Raw genomic sequence first — 17,183 nt, forward strand, 5'->3', positions numbered from 1 at the left:
GCTAGATTCCTTGTAGCCATTAGCAACTATGTTTATTGGGTACATAGTTTCCCCCATAGGCGTTTTCATGATAGTATTAAATAATATTAACCCCTTTACCATCATGGATTTTTCCGTTTTTGCTCCCCTTTTTCCCAGAGCTTTTTTATTTTACCGTCAATATGGCCATGTGAGTGCTTGTTTTTTGCGGGACGAGTTGGAATTTTGAAAAACACCATTGATTTCACCGTATAGTGTACTAGAAAACAGGAAACAAATTCCAAGTGCGGAGAAATTTCAAAATAAGTGCAATTCCACAATTAATTTTGTTTTTTACCATGTTCACTAAATTCTAAGACCAGCCATTATGATTCTTCAGGTCATTACGAGTTCGTAGATACGAAACATGTGTGGCACCCCGAGGGTTCGGTTGCTACAGGGGTATTGCACCTCATCCAGAGGTGTGATATTCCACTGCCAGGTAAGGATGGAGTGTGGACCAGGGCTCAGTTAGCTGCACACACACACACACCCCATTTCCGGGGGACAGCTTGACGGTGCTCCCAGCTGTGGGCACAACTGACCATGTCCCTGGCTGGAGTGGGGAGGGGGAAGAGAACCATGTGGTGTAGGAGCAGAAAGGGGGCGGTTTCTGGGAGCTCATTGGGTGCAGTTCACCTGAGCTCAGACACAGAGAAGCAGATAAAAGGTGGGGGCCATATTAGGAGTCAGTCAGAGCAGAAGGGAGAGAGAGCTGACAGGGAGCAGCGGCTCAGGCTGAGCTCAGCTCCACGAGGCAGGCCTAGAGAAAAGGCCGGGGCCGGAGAGGAGAAGGAGAAGGAAGGAAGGAGGAGAGACAGAGAAGTGGAAAGGCTCCAGAAACAAGAAGGCAGAAGGGACCCTAAAAGTGCAGAACGGCCAGCAACCGTTGCATAACCGCATTCTACCGGGTGGAAGGGTCAGGCCGTGGAACGGTACCGGATCCCTAAGTTGGTGGAGGCGAATCTACCCTCAGCCAAGAACCGGAGGTTGTGACCATTTATTGATGCGACCCCCCGCTAAACCTGCTAGGAAGGCACCATATAAGATAGCGGGAAGTGAAGGCCAACGCTTACCCGACACCGTCCGCGGTAGCCGGACAGAAGTCAGGACACTGGTGGAGCACGAGAGGCCAGAGAAAGGACAGAAGGGGGTCCTGTGACATACTCCTGAATTGCCTGGGGGTGACCGAGCTCCTCACCTGGTGGACGCATCACGGCACGGGCAGTCCTTGCTGACAGAAGTGACTTGGATAACAACTGTGAGTAAAAGACCCTGAACTGCATCATTGGACTCTGTGTGATTTCTGCTGCGCCTGCACCATCACCTCCAGCATCCACCTACACTGCCCTGAGGCTACACTCCTCCCGTGGGGAGTTATCCTACCCCTGTGCTGCACACCAACACCAGCCTCAGCGGTCTGCCTCGCAGCGGCGGTCATCCCTGACCGCAATCCACGGGTGGCGTAGTTGGACATTAATAACCACCATAAACATAGACTGCACGTGGTTTGACCACCCTGAGCCACGGGACCGGGTTGCCACTACTACTCCCCATCGACACACAGAGACCCGGTTCCGGGTACCCCACGGCCCAGGGGGCGAGTCACATGTATAGGTGCTTTTTTATTTAAGTGGAGGAAAAAAATTCCAAAGTTTGTAAAAAAAAACATGGCACCATTCTCCAAGACCCATAGTGTCTCTATTTTTCAAGATCTGGGGCTGGGTGAGGGCTTATTTTTTGGGCACCGAGCTGACGTTTTTATTGATACCATCTTGGGGTAGATACAATGCTTTGCGGTGACCATGCTTTGGTGTTCTGATTTTTTTTTTCTTGTTACTCCGTTTACCTATCTTATTAATTTAGTTTATATTTTGATAGATCGGGCGTTTCTGAACGCAGAGATACCAAACGTGCATTTTTATTTGTTTTTTATTGTTTTATTTTGAATGGGGGGTGATTTGAACTTTTATTTATTTATTTTTTTACACTTTTCACTAGCTTCAAGTCTCCTAAGGAGACTATTAAAGCCAGTGAAAAAATTTAGGAGACTTGAAGCTGCGATCGTCAGATTGCTTGTGCTACACGTAGCAGTAATGATCATCTCCTATGAATGCCGGCCACGGGCCACGTCCATAGGACATCTGAAATCACAAACACTTCTGCAGACCCCCGGCTGTCGTGCCAACCTATCAGCTGCCCCGCAATCATGTGACAGGGGCGTCGATGGGTGGGGTTTGTGATGCGCTTCTGGTAAGCGCAAGTTAAATGCAGCTGTCAAAGATTGACAGTGGCATTTAACATGTTACCAGTCATGGGTGGATCTCGATTCCATCTGCAGCTGTTAGGGGCACATGACAACTGATCAACTGACAACTGATCAAAACAGCTGTCATGTGCCTGAAAAGATGCGGGCTCATCGCCAGAGCCCGCATCAAAGAGAAGAAGGCAGCCTATGACGTACCTATACGTCATAGTTTGTAAAGGAGCTACTGATTAGATAATTGTATAATTAACTTTATAATTACTAAATAACTTTTCTTAGAATTTTTAACTTATTCCTCTTTTTAAATTTATCAATAAAATTAAATCTAGATTATTACTTGGGTATGTGTCTGTACAAAGTCTGATACTGTCCAATCTGTGGTGACAGTATTAGACTTGTAGGGACACATCCCTTTGTCAAGGGGAATGTCCAATGGTCAATTTATTCATAATTTTGTAGGAGGAATAATAGAGGACAAGCACAAAGCAAAATTCTAAGAAAAGATGCTCCTGAATTGTATTATGGGGAATATAAGCATTTAATATAATAGACATGTCAGAACAACCATCCGATCCACTTTAAATGATTGTTCAAAAATTGTTCTTTAACACCTTTGTTGATGCAGAAAACTATATTAATACTAATAAATAAAAAAAATGTATGGATGTACGGACAACAGATGAATAACATTCTTGTGGATTGTATGTTGTGGTTGATAATGACAATGCACTTGCTTAGGGCAATTACTAGAAACTCAGATACGTTGTTATGTCGCATTGAAGTATTTGTATGAAAGAAGAACTAGCCACGGAATCCAAATGAAATATGTGAAAGGACTAGCACACAGAAAGTTACAGATCTATGAGCTACAGGAAATTACTTTTAAAGGAAAATATTCTTGCAATACCAACATTACTATTTGCTAATTAAAAGGCTATTTTAAAAATGTTTTTATATATATATATATATATATATATATATATATACAGTTATATGAAAAAGTTTGGGCACCCCTATTAATCTTAAGCTTATTGTTTTATAAAAATTGGTGTTTTTGCAACAGCTATTTCAGTTTGATATATGTAATAACTGTTGGACACAGTAATGTTTCTGCCTTGCAATGAGGTTTATTGTACTAACAGAAAATGTGCAATCTGCATTCAAACAAAATTTGACAAGAAATCCCACTTATTAAACCTGACAGGGCACACCTGTGAAGTGAAAACTATTTCCGGTGACTACCTCTTGAAGCTCATCAAGAGAATGCCAAGAGTGTGCAAAGCAGTCATCAAAGCAAAAGGTGGCTACTTTGAAGAACCTAGAATATAAGACATATTTTCAGTTGTTGTTACACTTTTTTGTTAAGTATATAATTCCACATGTGTTAATTCATAGTTTTGATGCCTTCAGTGTGAATGTACAATTTTCAAAGTCATGAAAATATAGAAAAATCTTTAAATGAGAAGGTGTGTCCAAACTTTTGGTCTGTACTGTATATATATATAGCTTAAGATTAATAGGGGTGCCCAAACTTTTTCATATAACTGTATATATATATATACAGTTATATGAAAAAGTTTGGGCACCCCTATTAATCTTAAGCTTAATGTTTTATAAAAATTGGTGTTTTTGCAACAGCTATTTCAGTTTGATATATGTAATAACTGTTGGACACAGTAATGTTTCTGCCTTGAAATGAGGTTTATTGTACTAACAGAAAATGTGCAATCAGCATTCAAACAAAATTTGACAGGTGCATAAGTATGGGCACCCTTATCATTTTCTTGTTTTAAATACTCCTACCTACTTTTTACTGACTTACTAAAGCACTTTTTTTGGTTTTGTAACCTCATTGAACTTTGAACTTCATAGCCAGGTGTATACAATCATGAGAAAAGCTACCTAAAGTGGCCACTTGCAAGTTGTTCTCCTGTTTTAATCTCCTCTGAAGAGTGGCATCATGGGCTCCTCAAAACAACTGTCAAATGATCTGAAAACAAAGATTATTCAACATAGTTGTTCAGGGGAAGGATACAAAAAGCTGTCTCAGAGATTTAACCTGTCAGTTTCCACTGTGAGGAACATAGTAAGGAAATGGAAGAACACAGGGACAGTTCTTGTTAAGGCCAGAAGTGGCAGGCCAAGAAAATCATCAGAAAGGCAGAGAAGAAGAATGGTGAGATCAGTCAAGGACAATCCTCAGACCACCTCCAGAGAGCTGCAGCATCAACTTGCTGAAAATGGTGTCACTGTGCATCGGTCAACTATACAACGCACTTTGCACAAGGAGAAGCTGTATGGGAGAGTGATGCGAAAGAAGCCGTTTCTGCAAGCACGCCACAAACAGAGTCGGCTGAGGTATGCAAAAGCACATTTGGAGAAGCCAATTTCTTTTTGGAAGAAGGTCCTGTGGACTGATGAAACCAAGATTGAGTTGTTTGGTCATACAAAAAGGCGTTATGCAGGGTGGCAAAAAAACACAGCATTCCAAGAAAAACACTTGCTACCCACAGTAAAATTTGGTGGAGGTTCCATCATGCTTTGGGGCTGTGTGGCCAATGCCGGCACCGGGAATCTTGTTAAAGTTGAGGGACGCATGGATTTCACTCAGTATCAGCAGATTCTTGACAATAATGTTCAAGAATCAGTGATAAAGTTGAAGTTACGCAGGGGATGGATCTTTCAACAAGACAATGATCCAAAACACCGCTCCAAATCTACTCAGGCATTGATGCAGAGGAACAATTACAATGTTCTGGAATGGCCATCCCAGTCCCCAGACCTGAATATCATTGAACATCTGTGGGATCATTTGAAGAGGGCTGTCCATGTTCGGCGACCATCAAACTTAACTGAACTGGAATTGTTTTGTAAAGAGGAATGGTCAAAAATACCTTCATCCAAGATCCAGGAAATCATTATGTAACGGGTCTGGGAGGCGGAACCTCTGAGCAACTATACAAGGGGGCGGTCCTTGTAAGGAAGCGGGTGGCTCCCAGGGAAGACGGGCAGGTAATCACGGCAAGTAACAGGGACAGTCTCTGGGTAAAAGGGCAGGTAGTCACGGCAAGTGACAGGGACAGTCTCTGGGTAGAAGGGCAGGTAGTCACGGCAAGTGACAGGGACAGTCTCTGGGTAGAAGGAGGGGTACTCACGGCAAGTGACAGGGACAGTCTCTGGGTAGAAGGACAGCAGGCAGGTGACTGGTGAGCGCTCCCAGGTGAGCGGGCGAGAGTCTCTGGACAGGCAGGTGGTCACGGCAAGTGACGGCAGAGCCTCCAGGTAGGCTAGCAGGCAGGTAGCAGGTGAGCGCTCCCAGGTGAGCAGGCAAGAGTCTCTGGACAGGCAGGTGGTCACGGCAAGTGACGGCGGAGCCTCCAGGTAGGCTAGCAGGCAGGTAGCAGATGAGCGCTCCCAGGTGAGCAGACAAGAGTCTCTGGACAGACAGTTGGTCACGGCAAGTGACGGCGGAGCCTCCAGGCAGGCTAGCAGGCAGGTAGCAGATGAGCGCTCCCAGGTGAGCGGGCAGGCTGGTCCATAGACAGACTGACAGGTGTCGGAAGGCAGACCGTCGGACCGCAGGCTTGCAAGCAGGTAAACGGATATCAGGCAGGTATCAAGCAGGAATCTGACAGGTGACTGGCAGGTAACTGGTAACGGGACCTGAGGGCTGAAGCAGAGTGAAGGCTTTGCAACAACATTGCTCGGGCACCTCCATTTTGGAGGAGGTGCCTTATATATGGTGAGGTCCTCCGGCCATTGGCCGGGGACTCCTTAGGACGGCACGCGCGGCCCCTTTAAGAGAGGGGGAGCGCGCGCGCGCCCTAAGCACAGTGGCCGGGAAGCAGCGCGCGCTGCCAGCAGAGCGGGAGGAGGACGCCGGGCACGGAGTGGAGAGGTGAGGGGAACAGCGTCCCTGCCTAGCAGGAGGCAGGGACGCCGACGCTACACATTAAAAGCTACAGGAAGCGACTAGAGGCTGTTATTTTCGCAAAAGGAGGATCTACTAAATATTAATGTCACTTTTCTGGTGAGGTGCCCATACTTATGCACCTGTCAAATTTTGTTTGAATGCAGATTGCACATTTTCTGTTAGCACAATAAACCTCATTTCAAGGCAGAAACATTACTGTGTCCAACAGTTATTACATATATCAAACTGAAATAGCTGTTGCAAAAACACCAATTTTTATAAAACATTAAGCTTAAGATTAATAGGGGTGCCCAAACTTTTTCATATAACTGTATACAGTACAGACCAAAAGTTTAGACACACCTTCTCATTTAAAGATTTTTCTGTATTTTCCTGACTATGAAAATTGTACATTCACACTGAAGGCATGAAAACTATGAATTAACACATGTGGAATTATATACTTAACAAAAAAGTGTGAAACAACTGAAAATATGTCTTATATTCTAGGTTCTTCAAAGTAGCCACCTTTTGCTTTGATGACTGCTTTGCACACTCTTGGCATTCTCTTGATGAGCTTCAAGAGGTAGTCACTGGAAATGGTTTTCACTTCACAGGTGTGCCCTGTCAGGTTTAATAAGTGGGATTTCTTGCCTTATAAATGGGGTTGGGACCATCAGTTGTGTTGTGCAGAAGTCTGGTGGATACACAGCTGATAGTCCTACTGAATAGACTGTTAGAATTTGTATTATAGAAAGAAAAAAGCAGCTAAGTAAAGAAAAACGAGTGGCCATCATTACTTTAAGAAATGAAGGCCAGTTAGTTTGAAAAATTGGGCAAACTTTGAAAGTGTCCCCAAGTGCAGTTGCAAAAACCATCAAGTGCTACAAAGAAGCTGGCTCACATGAGGACCGCCCCAGGAAAGGAAGACCAAGAGTCACCTCTGCTTCTGAGGATAAGTTTATCCGAGTCACCAGCCTCAGAAATCGCAGGTTAACAGCAGCTCAGACTAGAGACCAGGTCAATGCCACACAGAGTTCTAGCAGCAGACACATCTCTACAACAACTGTTAAGAGGAGACTTTGTGCAGCAGGCCTTCATGGTAAAATAGCTGCTAGGAAACCACTGCTAAGGACAGGCAACAAGCAGAAGAGACTTGTTTGGGCTAAATAACACAAGGAATGGACATTAGACCAGTGGAAATCTGTGCTTTGGTCTGATGAGTCCAAATTTGAGATCTTTGGTTCCAACCATCGTGTCTTTGTGCGAAGCAGAAAAGGTGAATGGATGGACTCTACATGCCTGGTTCCCACCGTGAAGCATTGAGGAGAAGGTGTGATGGTGTGGGGGTGTTTTGCTGGTGATGCTTTTGGGGATTTATTCAAAATTGAAGGCATACTGAACCAGCATGGCTACGACAGCATCTTGCAGCGGCATGCTATTTCATCCGGTTTGCGTTTAGTTGGACCATCATTTATTTTTTAACAGGACAATGACCCCAAACACACCTCCAGGCCTTGTAAGGGCTATTTGACCAAGAAGGAGAGTGATGGGGTGCTATGCCAGATGACCTGGCCTCCACAGTCACCAGACCTGAACCCAATCGAGATGGTTTAGGGTGAGCTGGACCGCATTGTGAAGACAAAAGGGCCAACAAGTGCTAAGCATCTCTGGGAACTCCTTCAAGATTGTTGGAAGACCATTTCCGGTGACTACCTCTTGAAGCTCAGCAAGAGAATGCCAAGAGTGTGCAAAGCAGTCATCAAAGCAAAAGGTGGCTACTTTGAAGAACCTAGAATATAAGACATATTTTCAGTTGTTTCACACTTTTTTGTTAAGTATATAATTCCACATGTGTTAATTCATAGTTTTGATGCCTTCAGCGTGAATGTACAATTTTCATAGTCAGGAAAATACAGAAAAATCTTTAAATGAGAAGGTGTGTCCAAACTTTTGGTCTGTACTGTATATATATATATATATATATATATATATATATATATGTTTAACACAAAAACCTGATTTAAACAATAGGTAATTTTCTGATGGCACATTCCCTTTACACACTTGTAGCTTGATCAATTTAAAGGGAATCTGTCAGCAAGTTTTTGCTATGTAATCTGAGGACAGCATGTGGTTGTAGCTGAGACACAGATATCAGGGATGTGTCACTTGCTAGGCTACGTGCTGTTGTTTCCATACAATGAGTGTTTTATCACCAGGAAATAATCACTGCCCAGACTGATGCTCACTTGCCTCCTGGTCCGACCACGCCCTCTGCTCTGATGAGCAGCTTACTGTCAATAGACAGTGTTCTCAGAAAGCTGTGGTGTGGGCGGGGTTAGCTTTCTGAGCTCTGCTACATGCTAGTTCTAAAAACTATGATTGTGTCACAAGTGGTACACCCAGTAATCTAAGTGATTCATGGCTGGAATGAGGGTCTCTTTCCCTACATTATGCTGCTCTCAGATGAGGTAGCAAAAACCTTCTGACAGATTCCCTTTAAATCTATTATACTTCTATACAGAATACAGAAGGCATTTGATGAGCGCTTGTCGTGTGTTCTTTTCATCATGTAATCCCTACTCCACTTGGCAACATTGTAATTGCATTAGTAGGATGTCTCCAACTACTGATGTAACTGCATCATTGTTCTGATACATTTTGAAGCATCCTGATGTTTTTAATATCTTTATGATCCACACCCAAAACACAAATTTATTAAATTAAACAAAAAAAATGCTTTTATGCTTTTCTGTAATATCCAGTCGGGAAATTAAATTACTGAGATATCCAGACACTCAAAAAGTTCCGCCTAAAAAGTAACTTAATCTGATGTCAAAGTAAACTTATGCGCTTAATGAATTTGGCAGGAATATTGATGTCCCTGAAATTAAACAAGTGTGATAAAGGGAAAGAGCAGAAGTTTGGAGATTATACAGTCATATCTGCCTTATAAACATGTTTACCAAACATCACTAGTCTGGAGAAATCACTGACTCATTGGGTTTAATGACTTAATCTCCTTGGTTCAAAGTGTTCCAGTGATTGTTATTGCATAGCGGTGTCTTACAGGCTCTTCCCAGACAGAAGAGATTCCAACTACTGATTAATTCCATGGCATTTTAATACAGTCTTGACCACTTTATCCACCCAGTCTCAGAAGACTCAAAGAAGACTCTATTGTGTAACTCATCTTCGCAATTTCATACAATATATTTTCGTAAAGAGAACACAGATTACCTCCACAATTTCTAAAACGTTTTCAGGGACCTATGGACATGTATATGTAGAGATCAGCCTTGTTACTTAAAGGGAATCTGTCACCAGGTTTTTGCCGTTTAATCTGAGAGCAGTATGATGTAGAGACAGAGACCCTGATTCCAGCGATGTGTCACTTACTGGGCTGCTTGCTATAGTTTTGATAAAATCACTGTTTTATAAGCAGGAGATGATCACAAGTGGACTAGTAAACTGCTGCTGCCAGGTAGTCCTCCATATTCATAAGCTCTGTATAACCCCGCCCTCACCACTGATTGGCAGCTTTCTGTGTACACTGCCCATGGGCAACAAGCTGACAATCAGGGGTGTGGGCAGGATTATACAGAGCTCAGCATTCAGTGAACTGCTAGATATGTAGCAGTGAAAACAGTGATTTTATCAAAATGACAGAAAGCAGCTCAGAAAGTGACATAGCTCTGGAATCAGTGTTTCTGACCCCACATTATGCTCTCTCGGATGGTGGAGCAAAAAATCTGGTGACAGATTCTCTTTAAAGGGTTATTGCCCTTTGCTTGCTTGGCTCTTTTTGGAACTCCCATAGAAGTGAATATAGAGAGATCTGTCTACTTGCTCATTATCAATCCATAACCCCTGGGAATCTGTTAGAAGGATTTCACTCCATAAACTTGTGGCACCCCAGGGGTCTGGTTTTCCACAGTAATGTAATGTTATGTCTGAGAGCAGGTGGGAGGTCCTTTGGTCAGGGATCCTGTGCATGCCACACCTCCTGCCCAGTCTTGGGAGGGGAAGGACTTCCCCTATATAAACCTGGGGCTGAGGCAGGGTAGGGAGTTCTGAGAGGAGAAGACAGAGAGCAGAGCTGCTCTATGGGCTCTGCTCCACAGGCAGGCCCTGTCCAGGGGCCTGAGCCTGGAGACAAGGAGAGTGGAGACAAGAAGCAGCATAGGAAACAGCAGAGTTACAAGGAGTCAGGGGCTGGCAGCTGCAGAGCTCGCCCTGACTAAGAAGATTCTTTACCGGACCCGGAGTCCGAGGCTGTGGGGACTAACTCCTACCCAGCAGCAGAATCCGTCAGGCAGGGGATTTCAGGTCCTCTGGCCCAGAAGCCCGAAGGCACGGTGACACGCGTGGGACCAGCACCGCCATCGTGGAGCGGAAGCCATTAGAAGGCCCCGAGTCACCGGCCATACGGGTGAGCACCACACGGTACACTCAGGGACGTGGGCTACTTACATCAGCTTCTAGCAAGGTAGCCAGAAGAGTACAATCAGTTTGGGAGGCCTACAACTACGCCTGGCCAGGGGAGATCCCATCTGCTCAAAGACTGACCAGGCCCCGTTTGCTAGCAAGTACTCCGGGAGGGTCTGTCGTTGTTACCAGTAAAGACCCTGAACTACACCGTACCGTCTCTGAGTGGTTCCTGCTACCCCCATCATCCACGTCGGCTGCCCTGAGGCCATACCCCTCCCGTTGGGGGTTATACTATCACGCTGCACAATCCTACCACCGGCCTCAGCGGTCTGCCCTGCAGCAGCAGCTTCCTGGCTGCACTCAACGGGTGGCGTAGTCATGAACTATTTACTACTAATAGACTGCCGTCTAGTTTGACTCCCTGGGCACGGACCGGGTCACCGCCACGAGACTACAACCCTCCACTGATCCGGCTCCGGGTAGGCTCCCGCGTGCGCAACGCAGCGCGACACAGGCCCAGGGGCGCGTCAACTTTGGCGTAGTCGGCAGGATTTCGTGCCCGCAACCACCGGGTACTGCGTGCCTGAAAAGCAAAGACTGTTCAAACTTACCAGTGGTGAAGATTCCCGCTATCCGTGGAGTTTTCCCGCCATCCGGCGCCATCTTCTGCCTTCTTCCCGCCATCCGAGGAGTTTTCCCGCCATCCGGCGCCATCTTCTGCCTTCTTCCCGCCATCCGAGGAGTTTTCCCGCCATCCGGCGCCATCTTGGAGACGCCGCGCGGGAAGAAGAGGGGCGTGGACTCCGAAAGCGCGCGAGAACTGAAGCCCCGCCTCACGTCCGGACGTTGCGTAAGGTCCTGGAAGGAGCCCAGCAGACGCCGACGTCACAGGAGCGCGACGCCAGGTCCTCTACCCCGACGATTGACTGCGGAGCCGCGGCCTACGGAAGAGGATCTCCGGAAGGTAGGCCACGGTCCACTAGGGGGGAGGAGGACACCAGGAACGGACAGCAAGATGGCGGACCGGCAGCAGACTAAGCTGCCCAGCATCGGCAGTGCCCCAGTCGTCGCCGGCCCCGACCAGCGCCGGAAGAAGACGCGTGACGCAGGAGCGGTCGCGGGAGCAGGTAAGAGGAGTCTCCCTGTCCCGGACGCTGCCAGCGTCAGCCTGCTCCCGGGCCCCCTGGTGGAGCCGCCGATTCCGGGCGCTGCAGACACCGACCTGCTCCAGCCCCCGCAACAAGCCCTGCGGCCAAGCTCTCCAGCCCTGGGCACTACCACCACCAGCCCGCGCCCAGGCCCAAAGTTGCACCCTCTGACCCCGGGCGTCATCAACGGCGACCCTCTCCACGCCTGGTCGCAAGGCCTGAACTCCCCAGGTGCAAAAGGACTGTACGCCCTCCACGTTAACCAAGGAGGAGCTGCAGTACTACCAATACGAGGAAAGCCAAGAGGACCCGGACGGGTCTGAAGCCTACACACAAGAAGGAGCAGGAGGACGCCGTCGTTGAGTACGGTAGAGAAGAGACTGTATATAGTTGCCCGTAGGGGTACCAAAAAAAAAAAAAAAAAAAAAAACTGTTGCTGCTTAAAATATGTTCCCCGTTGGGACAAAAGAGTGAACTGTTCCCGTGTGTCCCCTATCCTTAATCAGGCTGAGGACTGTGAGCAGCCAATCCTTATCCCCACTGGCCGAGGACTGAGAGCGGCCATATCTTGTAAATATTATGTGTTTCCAGTTATTTATAGGAGTCCTTGGTGGATTTACCGGGAATCCTTTGTACAGTTAGTGGAGCGTAACCCAGGATGGACTAAAAGACTGTTAAGGACTCGGGGTAGGACAGACCCCTACCTGGTTACGTCTCCCTGTGTTGGTGAAATGGACACCTTGCTCTCTTCAGAGACTGCACCCGGTTGCGGACACGCCGTAACCATCTTTATATGTTTTCTTATTGTATTATTAATGTTTTTGCCTTGTTATGTTTTTCTAAATGTGTTTAGTCCCGGAGTACTAAATTTCACTAGGGGGGAATGTGGCACCCCAGGGGTCTGGTTTTCCACAGTAATGTAATGTTATGTCTGAGAGCAGGTGGGAGGTCCTTTGGTCAGGGATCCTGTGCATGCCACACCTCCTGCCCAGTCTTGGGAGGGGAAGGACTTCCCCTATATAAACCTGGGGCTGAGGCAGGGTAGGGAGTTCTGAGAGGAGAAGACAGGGAGCAGAGCTGCTCTATGGGCTCTGCTCCACAGGCAGGCCCTGTCCAGGGGCCTGAGCCTGGAGACAAGGAGAGTGGAGACAAGAAGCAGCATAGGAAACAGCAGAGTTACAAGGAGTCAGGGGCTGGCAGCTGCAGAGCTCGCCCTGACTAAGAAGATTCTTTACCGGACCCGGAGTCCGAGGCTGTGGGGACTAACTCCTACCCAGCAGCAGAATCCGTCAGGCAGGGGATTTCAGGTCCTCTGGCCCAGAAGCCCGAAGGCACGGTGACACGCGTGGGACCAGCACCGCCATCGTGGAGCGGAAGCCATTAGAAGGCCCCGAGTCACCGGCCATACGGGTGAGCACCACACGGTACACTCAGGGACGTGGGCTACTTACATCAGCTTCTAGCAAGGTAGCCAGAAGAGTACAATCAGTTTGGGAGGCCTACAACTACGCCTGGCCAGGGGAGATCCCATCTGCTCAAAGACTGACCAGGCCCCGTTTGCTAGCAAGTACTCCGGGAGGGTCTGTCGTTGTTACCAGTAAAGACCCTGAACTACACCGTACCGTCTCTGAGTGGTTCCTGCTACCCCCATCATCCACGTCGGCTGCCCTGAGGCCATACCCCTCCCGTTGGGGGTTATACTATCACGCTGCACAATCCTACCACCGGCCTCAGCGGTCTGCCCTGCAGCAGCAGCTTCCTGGCTGCACTCAACGGGTGGCGTAGTCATGAACTATTTACTACTAATAGACTGCCGTCTAGTTTGACTCCCTGGGCACGGACCGGGTCACCGCCACGAGACTACAACCCTCCACTGATCCGGCTCCGGGTAGGCTCCCGCGTGCGCAACGCAGCGCGGCACAGGCCCAGGGGCGCGTCAAACTATATCTGCATGTAGCTCTTCCAAAGACAGGTCCAGCAATACCATTATGTGGCCAATCTGTTCCTCCATTAATGAGAAATCAGCATTTGAATTCATATTCAAATGAGGCTGAAGATCTACTGTAGATGCAGCCTCTGTCACTCCAGCTCTATTCCCCGCCCAGCACTGCCTCCTTTTGCTTGATTGATTGCTCCTTTACCTGAAGTCACACATCATAGAGACGGTCAGTCAAGCAGGAGGTGGCGGCGCTGAATAGAGCTGGAGTGACAGAGGCTTCATCTACAATAGTTCTTCAGCCTCATTTGCTTATAAATTCAAACGCTGATTTCTCAGTAATGGAGGAACAGTCTGGCCATGTAAATCTATTGCTGGACTTGTCTTTGAAAGAGCTACATGCACATATAAATAATCTGAAATCCAGCTACCAAATTACCTTTAAAGGCCAGGCCATTTTTTGCTTTTGCACCTTCGTTTTTACCTCCCCTTGTTCCAAATACAAAATGCTTTTTTTTCTACCATTTTTTGACAGGTAAGATATATCAAGGAAGTAGATACATGTTAGTTTGAAACAATAGAAAACCATTATAGTATTGTATATATGTCCTATGTTCATATTCAATTTGATAAAGATCTTTATATAACAACGATGGCATTTTAAATTACATATGACAATTTCATAATTTTTTACTGCATTTTTGGGGGAAGATGCATTAAATTAACAAATCCAAATCTGGTGTATTGATTGTTTTTCTTTGCCGCATTTACTTTTTTTGGATTAAATAATTTATGCTTATCTTTTATCATTATTTAATTTGGAGATGAAAGTGATTCAAATTTATGTTAAATTAGATTATGTTTAGGTTTAAAAAAACTTTATTTTCACTTTTCTTTTTTAGTCTCCAGGGTCTTTAATCTGCAATCATTTGACCACTTGTACTATATATTGTAATACTTGAGTTGTTTTTTTCGTGTATATTAAAAATCATATGTTGCTTGGATTTCCTGTAGCACCAAAATGGAGGTGATGGGGGCCTTAGGCAAGCCCCTCGCTGCGCATGGCAGCACCCCACAATCACATCCTCGTTGAGCCTAAACTCCTTACACTGGCCTTTCCATGACAAACATATCTGTCATGGGATATTAAGGAGTTAATCCAGATCTATTAGATCATCTTACAGATCCTGAAACATGTATTTTAATTTATATAAAATAAATTATTTTTACCCAATAAAGAATTTAATATGAAGATATTTGCTTGTGCTTGCCAGCTAATTTTAATACGACTCTAATTGCCCTGTATCTGAAATAAATTAATATAAACTTTTCAACATTAAAATTGCAACACCAAAAGGAAAATTTGTGGAATTATAGAGATCATAGGATGGATAGACATGTTAATGATAATATTTAATAATGAAAAAATGCAAGCTAAATTTTTTAAAAAATCTCAATTTATTCAGTATCGAGTATGAGCGCCACGTGCTGAAATCCCCGTACTTACAGCCTTTTAAGTGGTTTATTAGCCTGTTTGCAGAAACAAACTGCATTAAACAATGCACACTGAGCGATCTGTAATAGATCTGTAATAGATCGCTCAGTGCACTTAGGCTGCCATGGCTCTCGGCAGTGCGACTCTTGAGTCGTGCAAGTCCCTACCATTTGCCCCATACAGCGGGTGTTTGAGGGGAGGGGAGTCTCAAACAAGACATCACAGGAAGATGGCCCTGCGGTCACTTCCTTGCAGTTCCTATCACCCCCCAAACAGGACATCATAAGAGGGCTGCGCTGCGGACACTTACCACAGCATCTGTCACAGTCATCCGATGATGACATCCTGTTTGAGGAGGGGTGATGAACAAGTGACCACAGCCGCACTTCTTAGGTTACAGCCGCCATTGTCCATGCTTCTGACACTGCTGCCTCTTTCCCTGAAATGTTTTCCACAGGATTCGAGCTGCCTGCTCGCTGGAAGGGATCACGAATTCAGTATCTGTCTATCCTGGATCCCTGGGGTCCAAGGAATCTTTTACCAGAGATATGATTAGCAGCAGGAAGGCTACACTACATCACAGCAGAGAAACTGAACCCTCACCACGCAGGTCCGACCAAAACCCTATGTGTGAGTTGTATGGAATCTTCTGGAACTGTTTGCAGAACTTCAGTAAAAGGAACAAACTGATTATTACCCTGTCTAACGCTGATTATTCTCTGCTGCTCCATTACTGTTCCAACTCCCATGGGAGCCAGTTCTGGTTGGGAAGGGTTAATCATCTGGCACTGTTCATTACCACCTAACTCCCAGGGGCCTTCATCAGTGCCCGGCCATACCAGGCCGAACATCCCAACTGACGTCACAAACCTTTTTATTATTAGCCCCATCATTGACAAAGACTGTCGCGCACCCCCGGTCGGGCCTGACCAGCACTCAAACCACCGTGCACCAGTTCTGTGACCGCAGCGGCTGGGGCAACACAGTGGCAGACACAGAAGTGTGGCAGCGGCCACTGAAGCTGCAGTCAGCTCTGCAAGACACCCCCACCCCCGAGACAGAACATCATCAGGGAACGATGCTGACAGAAGCTGTGGTAAGTGACCACAGCGCCACCCCCTGATGACACTTTGTGTCAGGATTTCAGGGGCTAGGGTGTCAGAAGATGCAGGGAAGTGACTGCGTTTTCCAGGGCCGGCTCCAGGTTTTTGTGGGCCTTGGGCAAAAGAGTCTCAGTGGGCCCCTTTAAAAGGGTTGTCCAGTACTTTTAAAAATAGCCCAGTGTGTTTTAATGATAAATAGAAGCTTCTTTCTAATTACCTCCTGGTGCTGTTTCTGCCTGTGAGTGGCGCCATCACTGGCCGCTCGCAGGCAGCACGTGACCCCCCGCTGACGTCCCGTCTATTGAGGCATGACTCAGCGCTGGGGTCCCTGCGGTGGCTGCTGGGTTGTGGGCGAGATTGTTCCCCACGTCACACCCAGCATCCACCGCGCGCTTTCCCAATGAATGGGGACGGAGAGCGCGCGGTGGATGCCGGGTGTGACGTGTAGGGTAACCCCGCCCACAACCCAGCAGCCACCGGTGGAATGCGGAACAGGGACCCTCAGCTGCAGCCTGGACTTGTCGTGATGTCAGCAGATGTCAGAGCCGGCTGCAGCCAGGGGTCACGTGATGCCTGTGAGCGGCCAGTGATAGCGCCGCTCACAGGCAGAAACAGCACCAGGAGGTAATTAGAAAGAAGCTTCTATTTATCATTAAAACACATTGGCATATTTTTAAAAGTACTGGACAACCCCTTTAACACATACCATGATTCATGATGCACAGATACCGCAGAGAAATATATATATAGTACAATGCCAAAGATTTCACTTCTTACATTACATGAGCGATATCTATTGTAAATTCTGCAATAGCTCAGAAACCGGCGAATCCTTGCAGCTCACAGTGCAGACTGGACAATACAGTCCTC

This window comes from Phyllobates terribilis, unplaced genomic scaffold (genome assembly GCF_046119375.1).
Source record: "Phyllobates terribilis strain yellow unplaced genomic scaffold, ASM4611937v1 Scaffold_4__5_contigs__length_816908805, whole genome shotgun sequence".
NCBI lineage: Eukaryota > Metazoa > Chordata > Amphibia > Anura > Dendrobatidae > Phyllobates > Phyllobates terribilis.